Raw genomic sequence first — 23628 nt, 5'->3', positions numbered from 1 at the left:
CTAGCTACCCAGGAATTCCATCTTGCTATTAATTGGTGTTGGAAACAAGTGAAACCCCCTTGAAATAGATTCATTTTTTTTATAAATGCTCTTTTGCCATTTGAATTAGTTCAGCCAGAGCACTCTTGGGAAACTCAGTGGGTTTTACTTTTTTACAGAGCATTATATATGTTGGTCCTGGGCATGGCTAATGCATTGTAAAATGCTGAAATGTGCTGGAGCTGGCGCAACCCACTGGCTGTGAGGGGGCTAAAGGAGCATTCCCTGCTTCCKGCCATCCCAAGGAATATGGGGAATCACATTCATGCCTCCTTTTCTAGCCTTTCATATTTAAATGCTCTAAAAGGTTATCGCGCTTGTGCGGGATAATGTAGTGTGTTTCTGTACTTGCTTTGTATCAAACAGACATGCTGCTCCTTTTCACCCAGCAGATGTGTGCAGAGTACCTATGCAGACTTAAGAGAAAACCCCTAAGGGTTTGTATTTAGCACACAAAGTACAAAATCTTGAGCTTTGCCTTTGAAGTAACTTTCTTAGGATGACTTACATCTGGAGGTCATTCTTTCCTCTCCATGCTCATTTCTACTGCAAGAAAGGATGCAGAAGGTTTCCCTTGTGAAAGCATCCGGCGCTGCTCTGTTTGGGTTTGTGTGCTCATCCTCCTGCTCTCTGGAGTGTGTCTCTCACAGAATACAGTCATTTCCGCTCTTAAATTCTTTGTTTAGCCAGCACTGGCAGGCTGAGAGATAAAGGTGGAAACTTTGAATGAGACTGGAGAAATGGCCCTAATTTTAGGAAGGTTTGAGTTGAACAGGAAGGGAGCAGGTGAGCAGGATGCTCGGGGGCAAACACATTGTATAATGTTGGTGCCTGTGTGCATGCAACAGTGATATCTTTCTTATAAATCTGTTGTATTGATGTTACATTTCTCATTAATCAGACACCAGTGTTATCCTGGGAATTTCTGTGGCTTGTCTCCACCCCAGCTTAAAACTGGACATAATGAGCAGCTTCTGGAAAGTGGGGGGGGAAAGTATGTCATGCCTGCCACTGTTTCCATTCACAGCTCATTTACTGGGCCTTTTCTTGTTATATTCAGTAGTTCTTCATAGACTTTGGAAGGATTGTTTACAAAAGAAATTTATCAGGCTGCATTTGTTCACTAATGTATTTCAAGGAAGTATCTCCCATTGCTATTTAAAAACGAATATGAAATCAGGCAGATTTTTTGCAGCTATCAGAGGTTATGTCAATGGCCACAGAAAACCATGAGGGAGCCAAGGAAAGGGTAATACCATGGCATTTGAAACACTATTTTGTTTTCATTCAGATATTTTTAGCTAATGGTGATTTTTTTCCTTTATGTGAGTTGATGTGTTGTGTCAGTGGTAGAAGCTGCCAGTGTAGATGTCTGTCCCAGGAAAATGATACCAATTGACATTGAATGCATTCCAGGGGCTGCTGGGTAAAATTATGTTAAGAAATGCTTCAGCAACTCTCCTCATTAGTAGTGATAAAATCCAGATTAAAAATTGCAGCCCCAGTTAAATCAAGGTTTAATTAGTCTTGCAGGAGTCCAGGGCCTTTGCTTTATATCCACAGCTATCTTCCTGCAGGTTCAGACATCCCGCTCAGGTAGACACATCCTTTGCTTTGTTTGTTTGCTGCAGTCTTTCCCAGGAGAAGTGATCTAAATACTTTCAAAGACASTGATCGATTGTTTCCAATCTCTCCTTGGCTTGAAATGGATTTTTTCTTTTGAATTCTATATATCCATTTAAGTCCTGATCTAAATCCCACTGAAGTTGTGTAGGTAGTAGCGGGGATGTTAGGGAATGGACATGGGTGGACAATGGGAACAAGTAGAAAATCAAGTTCATGGGCTGTACTCATGGCTTGAATAGGCAAAGGTATTATCTTCATAAACATTTGGATTTCCRTTGTAGTCCAGTTTCTCTGAGCCTTGCACCATTCATGGACTGACTGTGATGCAATGGGCCTGTAGAATGCTGGGCACTTGCCGTGTTTGTAGGTGCAACCAGGACATGTCCTTTACTAGGTGTTCATGAATTTTCTGGTATTCCAGGCAACAGCTGCTCTGGAAGTGTAAAATTATGCAAAATGTGTGTAAAATTAGGGCCGAGAACCATCCCTGATCCCCCCAGGGCACAGGTACCTTGTGCCCAACAAGTTTTCTTCCACGAAGTGCCAAGTCCCCTGGCATGGTACRTATTCAGCACTGTCCCTTCTGGAGCAAGCAAAACTGGGAGCAGTTCTAGAGCATCTTTTTTCAAAAATAAATAGCAGTAGACACACACACACACAGACAAATTCCCATTCCTTGCAGAATAAATGAAGACAGCCCCAAGACTGCTATAATTTATACGTTTTCCCTTTTCATTGCTGTCACTGTGGAAAATAACATGCCTGTGTGCTGTCCAGAGATCTGCTTTGCCAAAGCAAATAGCTGCAGCAAGTGGCAAGCAGAGAAGGCACCAAGGTATTTGGTGAATGAATGTTCCTCCCCCAAGAAGAGAGGAATATTTGTGAGAAGCTAGTAATGTATTGTGGTTGAAATGGCCCATTCACTGTATGAAATTCCCAATCAAGTTGCCCAGGAGAGAGTTGAACAGCTGGCGTAGGAGCAGAAATCACTACAGATAAATCAAGTTGGCATCTAAATGATTGTGGGCCCTGGAGAAGCCCTGTTACCATTTTTTACTCTGGTGGATGAAATCAGGAAAGATTTCACTGTGTGATGACTGATGTTTGYTTCCCCCAGCTTCTTGCCTGTCTCTTACAGCGGCCTGGGTTCATCAGAAACAAGATGCTTGGCCTGTTCTCTACTGTTGAGATTTTGCAGTAGTGTCCCAAAGTCTTTACCCTGTTTGGTCAGGCCAAGATGCTGCTCAGACAGGTCCCAGAGCTGGTGGTGTGGTACAGGATTAAGCTGGATGGAGAGCTGCAGCATCACTGTGGGTGAGCATGGCTGCTGAAGAGCTCTCCAGAAGTGGGAGCAGTTCCAGCTGGCTGTGAGGGTGGAGGCAGGCTCCTGTGCTATAATTACACAGGCTGCTGTTTAATTGCTGCTGCCTGCTTCAGAGGTGTGCTGTAAATTAAGAAGGTGCTTTACAATAGGAGCATTTAACTTCTTCCTGTCATCTGCTTTCGTTTCAGTTGGTCTGGGCTGGGATTTATCAAGGGAGGTTTCCTGAGCTGTGTAAATCCCTTGAAAGAGTAAGGGCACTGGGTTCCTAACTCTCCTTGAGGTGACTTGATGTTCTCTCTAAGACAGGATAATTGGGCTCTTCTGCACATGTGTTTGTGCGAGCCCACTGTGTCCCACATAGAATCCAGGGCCTAGCTGAGTTGATGTGAGGGGATGCTGGTCTGTCTTCCTTCTGTTTCATAAACCGAGGAACATCCTGAGCCTACATGATTGCTGGATAGAAGGGAAGAGGAGGGAGTGTGCAGCTGGAGGCATGTGCAGTTTGGTGAGGCATTGAACTGCAGCCCTTTAAAAATTGCTGATGGGAGAGTGGGCAAAATAGTGCTCTATTTTGGGGCTTCTGGCTGTTCTTCCACCTTTTTTCCAAATTTAAATGAGCCAGAGACCAATTCAAGGCTGAAGACACAGATTGYATATGACTAGGTGTTCAAAATTAAAGCTGTAGTGTGTGGGTATAGTCAAAATAGCTGTGACGATGCTTCTCAAAAAGTACCTTGCTCATCCATTTGTTAGTAATAATATTAAAAATTCAGGAAAACTTCRTCAGTCTTGGAGATCTCAAGGATGTTAGAAATTGTGAAGCTCAGTTTAAAAATAGAAACTTTAATGGGAAGGGGGTTAAGAAGCCTTCCTTACGGTTAAATGTTTAAAGTTCTAGCTTATGCCCCACACACTTCCAAGCTTTTTTTCTACAACAAGAAAAGTTTGGGWTTTTCCAAGTTTTACTAACATACAAACATTTTTTCAAAGCAATCCCTTGAGGTTCAACAGGAAAAACTACCGTGAAATTGATTRCAGAATGTCAAATCATGGCAGCCCTAGTTAAAACCCAAAATAACACAAATTTTGCACTCCCAAAAGTGTTAAAGTTTGTGAATAGTGCCAGTGGAAGGCATTTGTTTGAGCGCAGAACATAATCTATTGGACTTAACTCCAAGATAATACCATGGATGGGTCACAGGCTTCCCCCCTTGGCATGTGAGTGAGTGGGTATGTGCGGATAAGAGCAAGGGATATAGTCTTGTCCAGAGGGAGAGATGAGTACTGGCACATTTACTTGTGGAGGCAAAAGAGCTGCATATGCCAGGTGCTCCTCCTGTGCTGCTCCGTTCCCAGGGGCAGGCAGAGTTCGTAGCTATGTGCTGCACCTGGTGCTTGGAGCAGGGCACTTGCAGGTGCTTTTTGTGCAGCTCCATGCTGTGCCTTCCTTTGCTGGCTGTAATTGGCAAGTTTTATTCAGGATAACACTCTTGCCGATTGGTGTGGTGGTAATTAAAGCCACTGTTATATGTTATAATATTGTGCATTGTGTACTCACTGGAGGAAGAAGGGAAAATAGGTGAGGAAATGGCAGCTTTGAAGAAGAGGAGTGGTTGTGCCAATTATCCTGGATGAGTTGTTCAGTGACAGTTAATCCATGTGAGTGAAAACAAGTCCTCTGTGATGCTGTGCCAAGGTCAGGAATTTGAGCTCCGTTTGAAGAGTGAAAGTTACAGTCTTGCAGATTAGAGGTCCTTAGAAGAAAACATCTCTATTGAATAAATTGAAGCAGAGCTTTTTCCCACTGTGTCATCCATATAATCTCCTCTTTTTGATGACCAGAAAAGGACCATAGCAGAGTAGAGTTAAGACCCCTTTGTAAGAATTGTTTCACAACTCGGGGGTGTRACATGGTGGGTTTGTGAAACTTGTCAGAGTGAGTATGTCCACATGCATGCCTTTGCATGCAGGCTACCAGGGGAGATCAAGCAATGTGTGCACTTTATTTTGCAGGAGAACAGCTACTGCAAAGATATATTATCCTTTGCCATCCATGGTGTCAACAGAGCTGAACTGATTTATACCACCTGGAGTTCTTGTTCAGTATGTTGCTACATTTTTAGCAGGTGGAAAATAGTTGGATTCAGAGAGGTGACTGACAAGATTTTGTCTGTTTTCTCATTTTGCAAACAGGATGGAGTCAGGACCTCATATGTTGGAGTTGAGCTACATTTGCAATACAGTTCTAGTAGTTGATAATTTGGAGTATCTGGTTCACCCATATGAATCGCTCTATTGTGCAGAACAAGGTCATTTTCCTTTCTGTCTCTGCCTTGTATTTATTTAATCAGACACTATCTTGTAAACATTTTGTTCAATATCTGTGACATCATTTTCGGTTCACTTCATATGTAGGTTATATGTGTTTGTCCATGTCCCCCTGCCCACCYCTCCACCCCCTCATTGGTAGTAGATATGTTCTATAGGCTATCCAGAGATTGACATTTCATTGTAGTCTCTGAAAAACGATGCTATTGGTTCCCTGATAGACTGCAGCTTATAGGACATGTGATCTGTGATGCTGACCAAGGAGATGCCCCTTTATCTCATTACACTGACCTTGCTGATATGGAATCACACCCATTGCAGTACGTACTAGTACTGTGTATCCACAGCAGAGTATAAATACAGTACTTTGTGTATATAGCATCTTTCTTTAATGCAGTTATTTTGTATAAGTGGCACCGTTTTCATGCAGGGATTGCTATGTGTTCACTTGCCTGTACAGATGAACATCTACTTGCATTGGAGTGCTTGAGCAGACAAGTCCCAAATAAATAAAATGGCAAAATGTAACTTGCACATGCCTCTCCTGTAAAGTTGTGTATGGTAGGCAATTGTTGGGTCTTAATGGTAGTTACCTCTGGTAGTTCCTTGAAAGAACCAAGTTGGGTGCATTGGTCCTTGCTGGACCTTGGCACCCAGTGTGAAAGTAAACACTGAGGGCCTGAATTCCTTTGGAAGTGGCTCYCAGCAACTTCTTTCCTTGTTGCTGATCCATCTGAGGAAAGTTGTTACCATTTGATTCTTTTCTAACTTACCCATAAGTAATTTATCATTTTCTCTCAATCCTGGGCTGGTTTTCCTTGCGTGTTTGTGATGATACTCCCTTCTGTCACTGAGGCACTGTAAACTTAATTAGTGTGTCCCAAAGGCACTGGAAAATTTAAAGGRCTGTATTTGGTCAGGGATAAAATACCGTTGTCAGACAGTAGGATTTTTCAGTGGGAATATCCCACTGCTCACATATAATTGAAACCAGACTTTTCCAGAGCATCTCACTTGCACACTRGAGAGCTGTGAGTACAGACACACCCTGTAATTGCATAAATCAGAATGAATCTAAGGGGGACAAAGTCTATTGAAGTAATATTTTGAAAGGCAGGACTGCTGTTAATGTTTTGAGGTTTGGTGGCTTTTCGTACTGTTTGTGAACAGAAAAGCTGCCATTGCTCTGAGAAGTCTCTGTGTACATTCCTGAGAGAAGATAAGCCAAGGCAGTTTTGGGGATGGGRCTCCCTTTGCTGTTGCTGAACACAGGCACACTGAGACAAGCACCAATGCTGTGTGGCATGCACCAAAGCCAACTGGGCAGAAGGGCAATGCAAATCAGATAAAGCCAGTTCTTGAACAGATTGAGCTCTATGCTTTTCTAAATCAGAACATAAATGTCAAATTCCTTATAAATACCAGGCAGTGCACAACTGCACTGAGCTGGCATCGCTGTTTTGGTCTGATGGGTGGGAGAGCAGGGTCGAGCTGTTCCCCCATGAGCCAGAAAGATGGAGAAATATTGTGGGTTTGCTTCTGAAAAGCAATTATCTGCATTTTCCCCCAAGCTGAAGCGATGGGTCACCCTTTTCTTAGCATGGTGAAGAATGTGTCTAGTCAGCACTGGGGGAAATTCTGGAATAGTCCAAGAGTGGCAGGCATGCAGACACAATGCCGTCATTGGCAAATCCACAGGAATAGCTTTGGAGCGCTGTAATGTGGGCTGCAAATTGCAAGGCTGACTCCTTACAGACCATAAATCCATCACTTTGAAATGTCAGGCCTTTGTCACCCAAAATAGTCTTTTATCTTCTTTTCCCATGCGTGATATGTGGAATTTTTTCTCTTTTGCTTTGTGTCTTACAGTGTAATTGGGAAAGAGCCAAGTGCAGTTCACACTGAGAAGCTCAGCTAGGAAGAAAGGCTCCTTCCTAATTGACCAAAGACATGCAGGCACAACTGAGCTGTGGTCGAGGCAGGAAACCAAGAGGCAGCTCTTGGAGCTCCTGCTAGAGTGTTGTGGTGCTTTGCCCTGCAATGCTGTGTCTGTAGGGTCTAGGAGTGCCCCAAACCTAACTTTCCCTTTTCAGTGGCTAGTGACAGTCGTGGCCCAGATTGTCAGATTAGCACTTTCAATGACAGGATTTTGAGAGTGGTCTCTTCCTCCCATTTACCTGCATGAATMAGGCGTGTGTGGATCCTCTGTGGAAACACAGTAAGTGACGTTAGCAAGAAGGAGCTGTGATCACCCTCCGTTTCTCAGCTGCGGTCTTCTGAGTCTTGATTAAATGAGATGTGGCCCATATGTGAGTTCAAGGCTCAGAAGGGAAAGAAAAACCAAGTTTATATTTTTACACACGTGCTTGTAYTACCAGAATTATAGCACCTACTGAAGTGTAGTACATGTTTAAACTCTGATCTGGTTTTGAGGTTGAGGACTGTGCTGCGCAATGAGCAGTGGGAGGGGATTCAGGGTGTTCCCAGTAACATTTTTGTTTTCAGATAAGGATTGTGCTTTGCAGATACTGTCTCCACTTCTGGAGTAACCTCCACTTCCTGTTCTCCATTTCATGTTGTGGAGCAGTTCTGGAGTATGCAAATTGCATTGCCTTCAGATGAAACCAAATTGTGTTTATGATAACCAGAAGAGATAGTCCAGAGTGAAACCTGTCCTGTAACTTGATTTCTTAATCTGGATTCATCTGCAGTGCTGGTAATTACAATTCATGAGTTTGGATCTCCATGTTTGGGAAAGGCATCAGCCCATCAGCAGTCCTGGAGAAATCAGGCTGGTGTTAAAGTCATTGGCCCATGTGCTGTGTRGGAGCCTGGAGGAGACGTGTTGTCTGAGGACCTTTCACAAGTGTGGTGGAATATTAAAAGGGGTTATCACGTTGTGATATATTATTTGTGGGTTATCACGTTGCTCCTAAGCTTGGCCCTGCCGAGTGGAACATATTTTTCACGTGGTTGCTGATGCTATTGCGTTCTGACCAACAAGTGTTAGAGCTTGGTTTCATTCTCATGGGTYTTCTATCCTCCAGGACAAACTGGGGGCTTTTGGCCTTCTCAAAACTGGAGTTCAGTATTTGTGCTTTTTCTTGTAGCTGGACTGAATTTTCTAGGAGATGGTACTCTTGTACCCTTTCAGTGTAATTATTACTAATGAAAATTACAGAGGAAGCCAAACACACTGAGAATTATCTAGGCAGCAAAGTACATGAAGAGCACACTTCAGATTTTAAATTTAAACTCTAAATATGCATTTTCCCTTTTAGATTTGGTATCTTTCCTGTAGCATTTAATTTCAGGTAAGAAAGGGTGAGTTGATAAAGGTTTAGTTTTTTGGTTTTGCTCTTACGTCACTGTTCTTCTACTCTTCCTGGGTTAGYTTCATGTGCACAAGTTGATTCTGTGGAAGGAGGCATACAAACCAAACCATCTCTACCCTCTGCTTTACTGGGGTTTTTTAAGGTACAAACATAAATGCTTCTTTATCAAGAGGCAGGGCATGAGCACTGTGTAACTCTCTTGAGTGAGTACTCAAGGAAAGTGGTCATGCCCCTATTTATGGCAGGCTACCCAGCACTGAAGAGCGCACAAGAGTAGCTTTTCCTGAGCAAGTTTGCAATGCCCTTCTTGGAACTGYCATGTGAGTTCTTTTTTCAAATGCCACTGTCCCTTTCAAGTAAATTAAGGAAACCCAGCAGCTCTCATTTCCAGGATGAGACATGTGAAGGAAATAGAGTATTTCTGGCAATGTATTAAATAAAATCCCCACATTAAGTATAACTTTAGTGGAAGAAAAGAGGATATTMCCCCCAACTCCATTAATATCGGTTATAATTGATTGACTCTGTCATGTGTAAATCTTGAAAAGTCTACTAAAAGTCTTGTTAGGATGATCAAAGTTGATTTTGGCCAAGTTAACCATCCCATACTATTTTTTATGCATCCTGACATAGTGTCAGAGGGTATGCAGAGGATATGCCAGAGAAATTAGGCCCTCATTTTCTGAGATGTTAAAACCTGGAGCTATATCCCTAAGAATTCACATCTGTGGGCCACAGTCCTGATATTTCACCCCTGCCTCCTCCACCCCAACACAGTCACCTCACTGGTGCTTTTGCAAAGCTCTGTGTAATTCAACTGTAGGTTTGAAAAGTTTGCTGCCATGTACTGGTTTGTAGGAAAGAGTGACAGTGTTCTAAGGTGTGCAGAAAATTCCCCTACCAGCCCAAAAGAGAAGATCATAACCAGYGTTCAACTTCTGTTTTGGGGGAAGAAGACCAGCAGCAAGTGTACAATTACTGCTTCACTGTCTGTACTGATGCCTTAGCATTTGTATCATGTTTACTGATTGGTCTTGGACAGGGAATTGTTTATCATGTGAACCATTTGTTTATACCTTTCTGATACCAGGAAGTTTTAAATATAAACAAATATCGCTGCTTGAGCTGACTGAACACTCCTAAAGCCTCTAATGGACTCTGAAGGAGGGCAAGAGCTCAGTGGCTCACCATTCTGTCCCTGGGCTCTCTTTTGCAGGGACATCCTCTGCAAGTGCTTCTCTCCATCCCCTCTTAGGCTGTTGCCTTTTCTGGTTATACAGAAACTGCACAGTCAGAYCCCCAGGACACAGGGAAGGGTGTTAACTGTCCCACATTTCGTGGGACCCGTGGGATAAGGATTTTTCGTGGCAGTGAGTTGTGTAGGTGTTAGTGGAACAGCTCTAGCTGACCTTGATTCCAAAATGATCTTTTTGGGCTGCAGCTGTCTGCTGATGGAGTCCTYACTGTAAAATATCACATGGACCAGACAGAGCTCACAGCTGTCATCAGAAAAGGTTATGTTTTACCAGCAGCTTGAGTTTCTTTGTTTTCATGATGTTGAGTCAACCTGTTTTAAATTTCACTGGGGCAACCAGGGACACTGACTGATAACCTCAGAGCACCCTGTAGCTAAATCTACATGAGCAAGTTTTTACACTGAACTCCTGACGGATGAAGGCAGAGCTCCTTTTCAGCACTCTTTGTATTGTGCAAATGATACTGCAGGTAAGAGGGTGCCGTGATGAAACACTCTGATCCTTTTTTTTTTCTATGTTCATCTGTTTTTTTTTTCTTTTAAGTAGTTTCAGTTTTTTTACATTTTGGCAGCCAGCAAGTAGAAAGTTGCTCCCGTTGGGCTGGAGCAGGTTGGTGTAGTCTAAGTTGTTGCTTGTTGACTTATCCTTGCACAACTCCCAGGAAAATGTACTGCAGGCTTTGCTCCATCTGGCTAAATGCCCCATCCTCTGTGAGGCACAAACTGAATTAAGAAACARAGCTGTTTTTTACAGTCTGGCTGTTGCTACTCAGTCAGACACTGTTAGAATACATTTTCAACATGGATCCCCAAGTTGATTTCATGTCAAATACAAATAGGTGCTAGAAAGCAATATCTTCGTTGCTAGAAGTTGACAGTGTTATTGATTTTTCCCATCTTTGGAGCCAGCTTTAGGATATGAACATGCCCAATGTYGCAGGCAGACTTGGTTAGTAATAAATACTTTCTCATATTATTCAGGTGCCTGTGTATTGGCAACAGGATTGTTGGAGGTCTTGGCTTACTCTCAAGAATTAAAATGTAGAAAATCAGAGTCTGAATTTTGCCAGGATATCAACTTAGCAAACAGCTCCAAAGTAGATGTGGGATGGGGCAACCCTGACCTGGTGTTAGGGCCAGGCACTGGCAATGACTGCCTCTCCTAAGCCTTGGGGATGGAAGAGTTTGAGAAACCAAGTGCTATTTTAGTGGATGTATGGGTTTAAACAAAGTAAAGTGAAGGCTTTGTTAGCCTTTTCCCCAGTCACACTCGTGTCTTGAGGTCAATCCTGAGTGTGGACACTCTCCCAGGAGCCCAGGAACACATCGGTGCATCCCTCAGCTGACCCAATYGGTTTCTCCAGGCTGAGACGGATCTGTTGCAGTGGCAGGGTTTGTGGTCAGCTGCCAAGGCACCTACTGGTGTGTCAGTCCAAAAAGTCCCGAGGAAGGTATACTGAAAAAGATTGAATTCCCTCTCCCTTAGGGTCACACAATATACTACCATGGTGCTCTGAGGGAAATGATTAATGGGGACCATGGAAATCTAGAGCTGCACCACTGAGTCTGTCAAGTGTATGAGTTGAAAGCTCTGACATCCCTACAACTGCAAGCTGGAAGGAAGCRTGAGAACCATTGCTGTTTTGGTTTCTCGTCTGTCATCTCCCTGCTCCCTTTCAGCTCAATCCAATCTCAAGATGAATCCAAAATATCTCAAGATACGAGCTGGCAAATTTCTGACTGAAYGATGTTATTCCCTGCCTCCTTCTCTCATATCTGCACCAGCTCTGTTAAATGAGGAGCAGAAATATTGCAAAGCATTTAGTAATGACTTAGCTTCTTTATTGCTTTCTCTCCTCTGTTATTCTCAGAAATAGGCACTGAGTGGTTGGATCATGGTGTTGCTATGGTGAGCTTTAAGATACACCTTTGATCATAGTTGGTAAGTGCCAGCCAGAATATTAATTCCAAGCAGGTCTATATGCTTTCAGACCAAAATACCTCTCTCTTGCTACTCTTGATTTTGTTGAACATTTGGCCTGCTAGTTCACAGACTCCTGTGTCTTATTGTGCTACTCCAGGAAATTGATTCAGATTTGATATTTCTTTTTCTCATTGGAGCAGCAGATGCTGGAATGRCTGCCTGAAAGGAGTTTATAGCCAGGTGGTGTCGGTCTCTTCTCTCAGGCAACCAGCGACAAGACGACACAGTCTTAAGCTGCACCAGGGGAGGTTTAGTTTAGACATTAGGAAGAAGTTATTRACAGAAAGTATAATTAGGCACTGGGATGGGCTGACCAGGGAGGAGTTAGAATCACTGTCCCTGGAGGTGTTTAAGAGAAGACCAGATGTGGCATTCAGTGCCATGGTCTGGTTGACAAAGTGGTGYTAGGTCATAGGTTGGACTGGATGAGCTCAGAGGTCTTTTCCAACCTAGTTGATTCTGTGACCCTTTCTGCTCATGAACTCCAGGTTCAGCAAAACCCACCTGTAACAATCCTGATTTCAGGTAATCTGCTGTAGATTTAGTGTCAACTTCTGGATATGCTAAATGAGACACTGAGATTTCTGCCTTGAAAATCAGCCGAATTCCTACTACAGATGAAAGAGGGTCATATGATTTTGCCCCAGCAAGCACTCTGCAGCAAGGTTGGCTGGGTGGTGGTTTTCTGGCCTTTCACTTCACTTGTTCTACAATGGATAAATGCCTCATACCTATGAAAATATTTTGCTCTCCTGTGTGTTTTTATACAAATAGAAGTGAAAAGCCAAGTGACAGGGAATGTGGTGCTCAGTTCTTTTCTGTGATTTGTGCTCTGGTTTATCTGGCAAGGCAGCCTACGTACCTGAGAGAACAGTCTGAGTATCTGTGTGAGCAGAGATCAGATAGCGGGCTGCCTTGGCTTGCTGGGCTGCAGGCTTAATCAGYCATTAGAAGATGATATTAGGAAATATAATTCACAGAGAGACTCTGTTCAGAGAGGTTTGAGTCTTTTGTCAGTTCTAATAGAATATTCAGGAGGAAGTTTGCTATTTCAGGCTAGTTCTTTTGGGTTTATTTTTCATTTTTGTGTGCTTATTTTTCTGCCTGCTGCAGCTGTTTGCTAGGACTTGCTTATCTAGGCTTCTTGTTATTACCCTGGCCAAAAATTATTATTTATTTATAATACCTAGAGCTGCTAATCTAGCATCAAAGCTCCATTGTGATAGATGTTATACAGACCATTAGTTTATTAAAGATGGGTATTTGCTGTCTTAGGTATGGGCTTACTTTATGATGGCAAGAATGGACAGAGCAAAGTAGCAGGGAGGCATTCACATGCAATATATCAGTGATAGTGACACCCGCTTGTTTTGAAATGACCAAGGTTTGTGTCTGTGGAAAAAAAAAAATGTAATGGCTGGAAAGTATTGTTTTCCCCAGTAAAACAGCAATTGTCAAAGTGTTTTCACTTCTGTTGCCTCTGAGAAATATTTGCAGTACTTCTGCTGGATAGAATGGGTTTTGCTACTGTTTGCAGGACTACAGCCAATTTTACCAATGATTGGGCACAAGAGGTTTCTTTATACAGAAATTAAGAAATCCCAGGTAAGAAGTTTGTTTGACAAACATTCAAATATACACTCCTTTGCATTCAGACCTGGCCTGAGTCTCTTGTAAGTCTTTGGCTTGGTTTAGATCCTGCAAATATCTGCATCTTCCAGCACTTCTGCAACAGTTGTTGTAGCTCATGTTACTCCTGCTTGGCTTAAGTCTGCTACGATTGTGTGACAAGAGACAGCATTACCGACCTTAAAGGAATTAAATGGGTATTATTTTTGGATAAATCCAAGTATTTGTCATATGCTGAGCTGGATGGTAGCATTTGCCAGGCTGGGAGCTGGCTGATTGCTGTGCAGCCCATCCAAGAAGGACCATAGAGTTACTGTGGACAAAATGTTAAAGGTGAGCTGACATTGTGAGCACGGCAAACTGTCTGCAGGAATGCACTGTGAGGAGCTTTGACAGTGCATTAGTATTTTCTTCTACCTGTTAGTGTCCTCTTAGCTCAAGGAGGTTGYGGAGTAGCTGAAGGGGCCTAAACATGCTGAGCACATTCAGTGTGCTGGAAAACAGCAGCAGCGAGTTTGAGACACTTTCAGAGTAAAGCAAAAGGAGAGCTGAATGTGTCCCAGCAAGCACAAAGTATGGGAATTTCCCCTCCTGTGGTAATGGAGGGTTTAAATGTTATCTTCCTGATCTTAAATGCCTTCTTAGAAACGCTGCCTGTGCTGGTGGGATTTGTCCACCTACGTCTGATGGTGTCCTTGGAAGAAAACCAGTTTTGCATAATTGGTCTCAATAGGAGGGTGCCTAAAGCTTGCGAGGTCAGGTTTGTTTTGTTTGTTGTTTTGTTTTGGGATGTATTTTTTCCCTTTTTTTTTTGTTTTTGTTTTTGGAACAATAGTGTATTTCTCCTGCCAGCAAGACATCTCTTCCACCTTGGAACTGTACAGCTTGTGCTTCTGGTTTTTTTTACTGGCTCCTACGCCTGCCTTGCTGCTGCTGCTGCTGGTGAGCTTCATCTCAGCGATGTGCCAGGCTTAGCATACAGATCCAAATTTGGGTCTCTCTGCTTTCAAACAGAACAGAAGGTCTTCAGAAGTCATTTTTTAGTGGTACTGTTCAGAATAGCTAATTGGCTTGTTGGCTGCGCATGAGACTGCACAGCATCCTTGGACCCAGCCGTGCTGGGCACTTGACTTTTCTTCTTTTATGCCTTCATTACTTGCCATGGTGATGGCCCTAGGTGACAGTCCCAGGGAAAAGTTGGGAACAGAACTCTTCAGCCAGGCTTGCTGTGGGACTGAACTTAATTTTACTTCTCAAGACTGTGTCATCTCATGGCACCCAGGCCTGTTTCCTTGCTTAACTTACTGGTTTCCTGGTTCATCTCTTCTCTTCTTCGTACTTCTAGTGACATGCTGGTGCTGCCTCACAGGGGGAGATGTTTCCTGAGCAGAAGATGGCATAAAAAGATGGAGCAGAGATAATTTCCCTAATGAAAGCTGGATTAGTGTATACCTTTGTAAGGACTGTAGCTAGAAGGGCTGTCTTAGCTCTTGGACTGCTCTCAGTTGCAAGATGGCTGGAGCTGCGACCTGGGACATTTTAGGAATTGGAGAGATATTTCTGGCTTTTTTTTGGGTAGCAAGGGGTTGGAAATGAACAGGGTGGTGAGAAACAGTGTGGTGTATAACTAATTGMAAGGCAAATACTGTCATGTATATGTGTCAATTATTTTGTTTTAAAATTGACTGGTAGTTAACTACTTAGTGTTTGAAGTCCTTTATGTGTTCAGGTTTAACATCTAAACTGTAAGGGGGTTCACAGCTCTCTGTAGCTGGCTAGAAGGACATTTTAAAAGGTGCCTGCAAATTTACAGATACTTTACCTGTCCTATGTTGTTCGGTAGTACACCAGTAGTAAATGTATAACTCCAGCAGTCTACTTTGTAGGTGTGTGTGGTTACTGTATTTCTTCCTAGATTTTTAAGGAGCTGGTATTTGAGTAAGCAAAAGCAGATCAAAGGTATTGCGTTTCTTTATTGATTGCTCAAGCCTCCTTCACTCTCTCATTAAAAGGTTTTGAGCCCGCACAATCTGCTGGGTTGCGCAAGGGCTGTGCCAGGTGAGCAGCACCCTCTGCCACAGTTACTAACTGCATGCTGCACCTCCCYTTCCTTCCAAAATAGTCTTCATTTTAATGGAATTGTCTTCATTTTAACCTGGTACAGGTCTTGTGATGGGTTTTTATGTTGCTTTTTCAATGCAAAATTTTAGCCAAAAAATAACAAAGTAAGCTTTGAATCTTGCCTCACGTGCTGTGGATCTGTGGGAGGAAGTTGGTAGTAGGTACTTGAATAATTTCCAATAACACATGTTAGTCCTGGGTGGAATTAAACTGCTCTAAAACGAGCTGCTGCCATGGGAACAAGGTATTAATGTTTTCAGGGTGCTGAAGAACGCTTAGTCAGGATTTGGGAGAATAGCCACCCAAACCATTAACTCCTGTGTCTTCATTTATTGTTTTTGTATCATAATGTTCATTCTTACGGCCTTGACATCTTTGATCAGGGCATCGGAAGGAGCTAAGGACTCCAAGGCAATTTTAATGCAGTGACAAATGGCAGAAATTACTCCCGAACTGCCCTTCATGAAGAATCTCTCCCTTTTATTGGACACCAGTGGCCCAGTGACACCACCATCTTGAGGATGCAGCTGTGAAAAGGAGCTGGGAGTGTGGCTGGTTTGTTGCTATCAGCAACTGCTTGAGGGGGGAATTTGAAGTAGGTCAGGTTAAGGGACAGGGGACCAGAGTGCTTCCCCTAAACCTCAGGCCCTTTAATGAGGTGTGAAGGGTAGGGAGGGGATGGTTGCTGGTCTCCAAGCATGTCTTAAGTGTAGTTCTTTGCAGAGGTACCTGGCATAAGGTTGCGTAGATCTGGACCAAAATGTGTCATCTTTAACCAGAGAACCATATTTTTTCTATTTTAGGGTTAAATATCTACTTGACTGGAGTTTCTGTCCTCAATTCATTAACATTAGAACTACTCTGTAAGACCTCAGCCATTCATTAACCAACAAACCAGTGCTGATTTTAATTTCCATGGCTACAATTTAATTTTGCACAAAGATTATAGATACTTCTGTGATTGCCTTTCAGTAGGCGCACTGGTATTTCTGCCACTGTTATTACTAGCAGGGACATACTAATGCCTTAGTGCTTAAACCTGTCTGAGAATCTATTAATGGGATGGCCTACTTCCAAATTGCAAAAAAGAGCAAAAGCTCATCAGGCAGTGTAAATGGTGATAATTTCAGCAAATGATTTCTCTGTAAGGAGAYTGATGTTTTAAGTGTCCCAGCAAATTGCTAATAATGATCAGTAATTCTCCACCATTCTTCACAAAGGAACAGGTCTTTGAAAGAAGCAATTAAGTACAGCCACCTTCTGGACCCAGCTAATRCAGACTTCTCTCATTGTTCTGTAAGTTAACTATTAAGACTTACAAGTCATGTTTAATGAGCTTTCTGCTTCCAGCCCAGCAAGGAGCCTGTAATGAAGCTGGAGAAATGTGACCAGCATTTATGGCAAGTGCCTACTGCAGCTTTCAAATGACACTGGACAAAGCTGTGATTTCCTCGTAGAGGAAATGGGATAAACCAGGAGATGAGCAATAATTCTGCAACATCTGCTGCTCTGTTGAGCTTTTGCTCATTTTACAGGTAGTGACTGCAGAATGAGCATCAGGTGGTTCCCTAATGCAATGTATAGAAAGATTTCTGATTGGATTCTGTGTGCATTCTGACTCTGTATTCGTAGATGCGAGGAAGAGATTGAAATTGAAGGTAAAAATAAATGCAGCTCAGTGTAGGCATCCATTATCTTTGCTGCAGGAAACATTGGCATGTCTGTATATGGCAGTAACCCCGGAAGAGCTTCACCTGCCCRGCTGCAACATGATCAACTTCAAAGCTTTTGACCGAAACCCAGGGACCAATTTTTGTGTTCTGTGTTCTACTTAACAAGAAAACTCAGTTTTCTGATTCAGTCTCCTCCTGAGCCTGTGTAAACTCCTTGTACCCTCAGTGTCATTTCACAGGGTGACCCTGCCTGGGTGAAGAGCAGAGATGCTGTTTGCTGGTTTAGTAGATTCAAGGCCCTGATTTGGGGAAGACAACAAGCAATTGCTCACTATCCTCACTGATGCCTGTCATCCTTTTACAGACCTTTTCCCCCTAAGTCAGGTGTTTTCCAGACTAATGGGTCCAAGACTAATCAGTCATTCCTTAGACTGGCTTTTAATCATTCTTGCTGCCTTTCCCTGAGCATATTCCACCTCTAATTTATCTTGTTGGAGGTGAGAGGACCAGGGCTTCATGTAGTATTCAATGTGTGAATTAGCTGTGGATTTATAATGCTGTCTTCACTCCAGTGTGGGCTCCTAATGAACTTCACTGATGACCTCCTTTCACTGAATCCTTAGTTCCATCCTATGTTTCCTAATTTTTAAATGATTCTTTTTCTATTCAGGAATTTCTCTTCTTATCCTGAAGCTTTTAGCTTTCAAGAATTTTAGATTAAGATCTTTATCACAACTCTTCTTGAAATCCAGATTATGTGAGGTAAATCACTTTTATTCATTTGGCTGCTGACATTTTGTGTTAACTCCAAGAGGCTGGAAAGGCAGGTCTCTCCCTTAGAGCAGCTTTATTGACCCTGCAAGGAGCTTGCGTTTATCTGGGTATCTGTTGTCCTTTATTAAAGGCTTCATGAAGTTGTCAGGTACAAACATTAGTCATACAGGCCTGTGGCTGCCCAGGTCCTTCCAAAATATATTCTAAAGGCTTCATGTTTTTAATTCTTCAGTAACTTGGCTATTTCAACTGCATGTCCTTATGTTTTGAAATGAACACCATCRAATCCTGATTTGTTGGGGTCTTTTTTGCTATTTGTACCAGAAATCCTCCTATTATTATTGAAATTTCAATTAGACCCCATAAAGGCTCCACTCAGAACCTTCCCAGTTTCTGTTCTGTTTCTGTCTTGCAGTGAGATCTATATAGGTTTTAATGGATATGGGTTTTGTTAGTTACTTGAAACAGCTTTCAGATTAATTCCTGCTATAAAGAATATCAAGAGACTAGCTATGKATCTTTCCCCTATTTGCACATTTTATTTTCACATCAATTCTCTTTAAAAGGAGAAAAAAAAMCAGACAAACATCTCATGCTCATAATGTTTCTTGTTGTTTTGGCAAGGCAAAAGGATCTTCAGATATGGAAAATTACATTTCTGTCTCTTTACACAGATCAGTGGAAAGCAGTTGTTGCTGTAAGCAAGAATTACACCCCATAGTTTTCTTCTGGCAAGACAAAAATACTTTATGGAGAATTTAAAATGTTCATAAATGCCTCTTCATTGCTCTAAATCTGAGTGGTCACATTTAAAGAAAAATTGAATGCTGCTATTTCCTCATTTAAGTCAGCTCCTCTATGTATGACTTATTCCTCTCCTGTTTACCCAGTTCCATCTGATAAGACCATCTATCTCTTGATCACGATGGGCTTGAACTTTGTGCAGGCAGGCTCAGAGCTCATATTGGCACTGTGAGGACATTTTATGGCTTTTCACATTGATTTCTCTGTGCCGTTATAATTTATTGGCTTGTTTTTATCCCTTGGAGGTATGCAGAAATGTAAATGCTAACCTAATTCTCTCAATTTCTAGAAGTAGCTGAAACCAATGAATTTTGTAAGGAACTAAATATCTTTTCATCTCAACTGTTGTTACATGGAGTCTTTGAAATGGTACCCAAATTGGGCAGTTAACGAAATGACACTTTGGCACAAAGGGCAATTTTTTTGCCTCTGTTCTTATTTCAAGTAGCAACATTTTAGTTGGTATTTTTTACAGGTTCAAGCAGAATAGTACATACTGAATTGCCAAGACAAGTGGGGAAACATGCTCAGGGCTTCCTCAGCACCTGAACTGATTTGTCAATCAGTTCTCCTAGTTTCTTGCTGGGTTTTTTGATAAATGTCTTCACTTCTCATGTTTTTGTTATTATGAGCGCTAGAAGCCTACATTTTCTTACATAAAAGCTGATGTGACTTGTGTTTATATTTCACATGGGAAAATATACTGAAACACTTTAAATTGAAAAGGCAAGTTTTCACAACTAAGTAAATAATACAATAGAGACAACTTAATTTTTTTTATGAATGTATTTATTATTATGTAACTCCAGTGTCTGAACTTTTTAATAGGAAAGCCTGAGCTGAGATGTCCTTTAGACAATTGTGTGAAAGCTGTGGGCTTTCAGAAGTGAAAACCTGGAATKGCTGTTGGAGTTAGTGGCTGCTCAGACCTTTGAAAACCAGGCTGATTTTGTTTGGGTGTGCAGCTATGGAGTTAGATGTTGATATCTGATCATCACATTCTGGGTTTAGGTCCACAGTGTCATCTTTACTGCCCTTCCACATTGTTTGAGTTCACCTGCACCTTGGTCTCWCATCTACCGAAGGCACTGACAAAACTCCCTTTTATTTTCCCACGTGGTGTGGTTGGGTTGCCAGATCCTTGCATGCTTCTCTCTTACCACCTGGGGAAAATGATATGAAAAAGCAATTCCTGATAACTTTCCTGAAGTGTCCTTTGCTTTTAAAGATCATCAGACTGCAGTAATCAGGCCAAGACCAACGCAAGTGTGGTATTAGCTGAGAGTTAAATTAGTGCAGCAGTGTTTACTACAATGCTTCTTTGTTACATGCTTGTGTTTTTAAAATTTGGCAGGAGGTACTAGGAAGAAAGGTAGGTGCTCTAACTGGGGCATATGAACAGAAAGAAAATAAAAGCTAATTTMAAGTCCCCAAGTTTCCTGTTTGATGCAGTCTTTTATACCTCAGGACAGAATACACTGAACACAAGAGCCCCAAACTATGTGCCTGGCAATAATGATATCCCAGAATTCTTCACATGCTGAATGCTATGGCTGTTGTCAGTTTTACATCCTGATTCAAGCAAGCAGTCCTGCTCTACTAACCCCTGGTGTACAGTTTAATCTCTATAGGCTGGGTTGGCATCACTGAGCTGCTGCCCYGGAAAGGCAGTATAAATTCAGTCTATGTAATTCCAAAATACTGCAATGAATACTTCAGAGGAGGATGCCTCACTAGATCCTTTTGTGCTAACATTTATATGCTAGAGATTTGGGGGGGGGGGGGGTTTGTTTTGCAAAATTAAGAATTCTTGTATTCTTAATATAAGAATATTGAAAATATATTTTGCATATATAGTCTTAATATATATATCCTTAATTATTTTAGTTTTTAATTCAGACATTTTTGGATACTTCTGTTAAGTGAAATAAAACTTCATCCTTAGACATTTCTGACAATGACATCTTTATTTTCAGCTGAGAACATTTTGTTGTGAGCTACTGGTCTCAAGATTTATTTTCCCATTTCTCTGTCTCCTTTTCATCAGGTTTTAGTGCAGAGTGATGATTGTTTTTCTCAGTCCCAAGCCTTCAACGTTCCCTCTTCTTGGTTTCAGTTTGATTACAGCTAAATCAGGAATACTGTAATCCACCTCCAGATATATGCCTTTCTTTCACTAAGTGTGCTGTCCTGGGAAATCAAATGTGTAAATTGATTTCTGGGCACGAGGTGAAAAGATTTCACAAATGCGGAGTGGTCAGAGTTTTTCAAATGTCAGTCCTGAATTCAGGTTGTATCTTTGATATGCCACTTGGAAGTGCTGAAGAAGATCCTGGCTTGCAAAATGTGGCTGCTGAGCTCTTTGAAAGTGGAATCTCTTGCATTCTTTCCACTTGAACAWCCAAATTGCTAGGTGCCTTTCATCACTGAAAGAACAAAAATCACCCCTTCTTTCTTTCCTCAAACTGAGAAGTATAACTGGCTCTTAAATACTAGGAAAAACTGTTAGTTGTATTCAGAGAAGTGTGAGGTCTGTTTCGCTTTCAAATTGGCAGTTTATTTAAAACTGATTATTGAAAACCTTAAGCACTTCTGTATGTCTGTGAGCTCTGGCACCTGTGGGATCTGTTTTACCCATATCTAAAGGTTGGTGCATTGCACTGGTGGATGTGTGGCAGAGCTATTACTCATAGTCAAAGAAATAAAACTGTCTATTATACATCCACGCCATCTGTTGTGGGGAGATGCCAAATAACATCAATACTTGGGGTGTAGGTTCAGGACACACTCACACAATGTGAGGCCCAGCTGCCTCTCCATTGAACTTTTTCTGAACTAGCACCAATGCACATTAAAACAGGTCCTACAAAACCATCTATTTATTTTGGGAAGGTTAAATTTCCTGGATCAGCACACTGTGCCCATCAGTGATTGACATGAGAAGTCAGAGCTGTCTTCCCTCCCAGTGAGAAGCAAACCCCTCTTCAGGGAGCAGCTCACTGTGGAAGCTTTGCTGTTGTGTGATGAAACCTGCATCCCACGGCCAAAGCCTGTGTCCTGGGCTTGCATTTCCACCTTGAGATGCTTTGGATAGGTTCTCCATGGATGGCTGAAAGTGGGGAGGATGCACCAGCACCACTCTTACAAACTCTGCAGTCAGTTGGGTAGAAAGGTACCTCACATCAGTGACTGGCGGATGTCTCTGAGCTGTTRTCTGCAGATGATTGTTGATTTGGAAAGAAGGGACCAAGGACCAAAGTGAGTATATTCCCATATAAAGAGTATATAAAACCAATTTTCATAAGTATGCTCCTAAATCTTGCTGTCTGAAACCCTTCACCACAGGTGTTTGCTCACCAGCCTTTCAGACCACCCTAGCTGTTTTGACATTCAATATTTAGAGGTTCAAATCCACCTCTCTCATGTAAATTCAGTAATTGCTGCAAATTGTTCTGCATATAGTTTGGAATTGCAGTGTAATGGTTTTGATATGAACCCTTGAAAATGTTATTAAATGAGGATGTGGGCAAGAATGAAACGCTATGACACTTTGAACTCCCCTGGGCTGGTTTAAATAGTGATTGGTGTCTTCTCTTACACAGTCCAGTCATCTTCCTGAGTATTTTCCTGAGCTGTATATTCTAGGCTTTGATGGATGAGCTCTGGACAGTCCTGCTGCTGGAGTTGTAAAAGGTGCGATTCCCTGCCCTTGTATTTTCCTGGGGGTAATGGACCCATAACAGAAAGAGCAGAAGGTAACATGCATTGGTAGCTGCAGTAAAAAATCCAATATTTCAGCCTAAAAATACTTCTTAAGCTGCCTCAAGGAAATTTTTCAAAGCCAGGGCACAGTCAGTGCTCCTGTTTAAGACAGGGGCACAGTTCCTCTGTCAGTGTTACATTCTCAGATATACCACTGTAAAGCTGATGGATTTTTTTTAAGCTGCTTTCTTCTATTTTGACAAGGATTGGAGAAAAGCCAAAGTGGTATCCGCTCAGGCTTTCCCTCCCTTGGGTTTTTGAGGGTCTGGAGGCTTTTCTTACAATCCACAGTAAAATTCCAGCTGATTTAAACATGCAGAACCAACCTCACATTCTTGTTTCAGGTGGTTGTCTTGCTGAGTTGTTGCTTTCCTTTCTCTGTCGTGTTAGACCTGGAGTAGCTGATATTATCCTTTAGGCCCCAGTTCTGGGAGCTAGGAGATTGCCCAGAAATGTGACCTGAAAGTGTTGAAACATCTTGCATAACTTGCATCTCCCACTTGAAAAACCAGAAGGAAATAAAAGAACAGAAAAATTGTATTTTAAAATCTCATGGTGTGGTGTTTTTTTTGGTTGGTTGCTTTTTAAAGTTGGCCTCATGAGTTTTACAGCTTGACTCACAAGTATGAAGTGCTGTATCTTAGCAGTTCTGTGAACATGCAGGAGTCTTGGCAATCACGGGGAGTCATGATGAGGGACAGATACAGCCTCATCATTATTCTAGTTTCTCTGCACAAGGAAAATGCCTTAGTGGCTGAAACTGCATAGTTTCTAAGCTTGTGGGGTGCTCCATCTCCTGTTTTGTAACTTCTTCAGCAGGAACACAGAAAACAATGTTGGCCACCCGRCTACATATTCTTTGCAGATTGCTCTTGCTTAGTGCTGTGGTACGGTGGTATCTGTTTCAAAAACACTTTTGATATGTGTATCCTTTGTCCTCAGCAAGCTGGTGGTGCCTCAAGGTAGGAAAAGCT

General features: G+C 42.1%; 1 protein-coding gene across 6 annotated transcripts in view; it reads left to right on the top strand.

Annotated features, from left to right (window-relative positions):
• The window catches only part of OSBPL5 (oxysterol binding protein like 5), a 131528-nt gene that overhangs the window by 12162 nt on the left and 95738 nt on the right, over positions 1 to 23628 (top strand). The window contains exon 1 of one of the 6 annotated variants that reach the window (XM_057369248.1): positions 15740 to 15745. The exons of the other annotated variants lie outside the window; for them this stretch is intronic. The gene's annotated coding sequence lies outside the window, so the exon portion shown is untranslated. Of the gene's footprint in view, positions 1 to 15739; positions 15746 to 23628 lie in introns of those variants that run through there. 6 annotated transcript variants of the gene reach the window in all.

The sequence above is a fragment of the Malurus melanocephalus genome, unplaced genomic scaffold, assembly GCF_030028575.1.
Source record: "Malurus melanocephalus ecotype Western Australia unplaced genomic scaffold, MMel_1.1 scaffold_106, whole genome shotgun sequence".
In the NCBI taxonomy this organism is placed as follows: domain Eukaryota; kingdom Metazoa; phylum Chordata; class Aves; order Passeriformes; family Maluridae; genus Malurus; species Malurus melanocephalus.
This window is presented reverse-complemented; position numbering and strand designations above follow the sequence as displayed.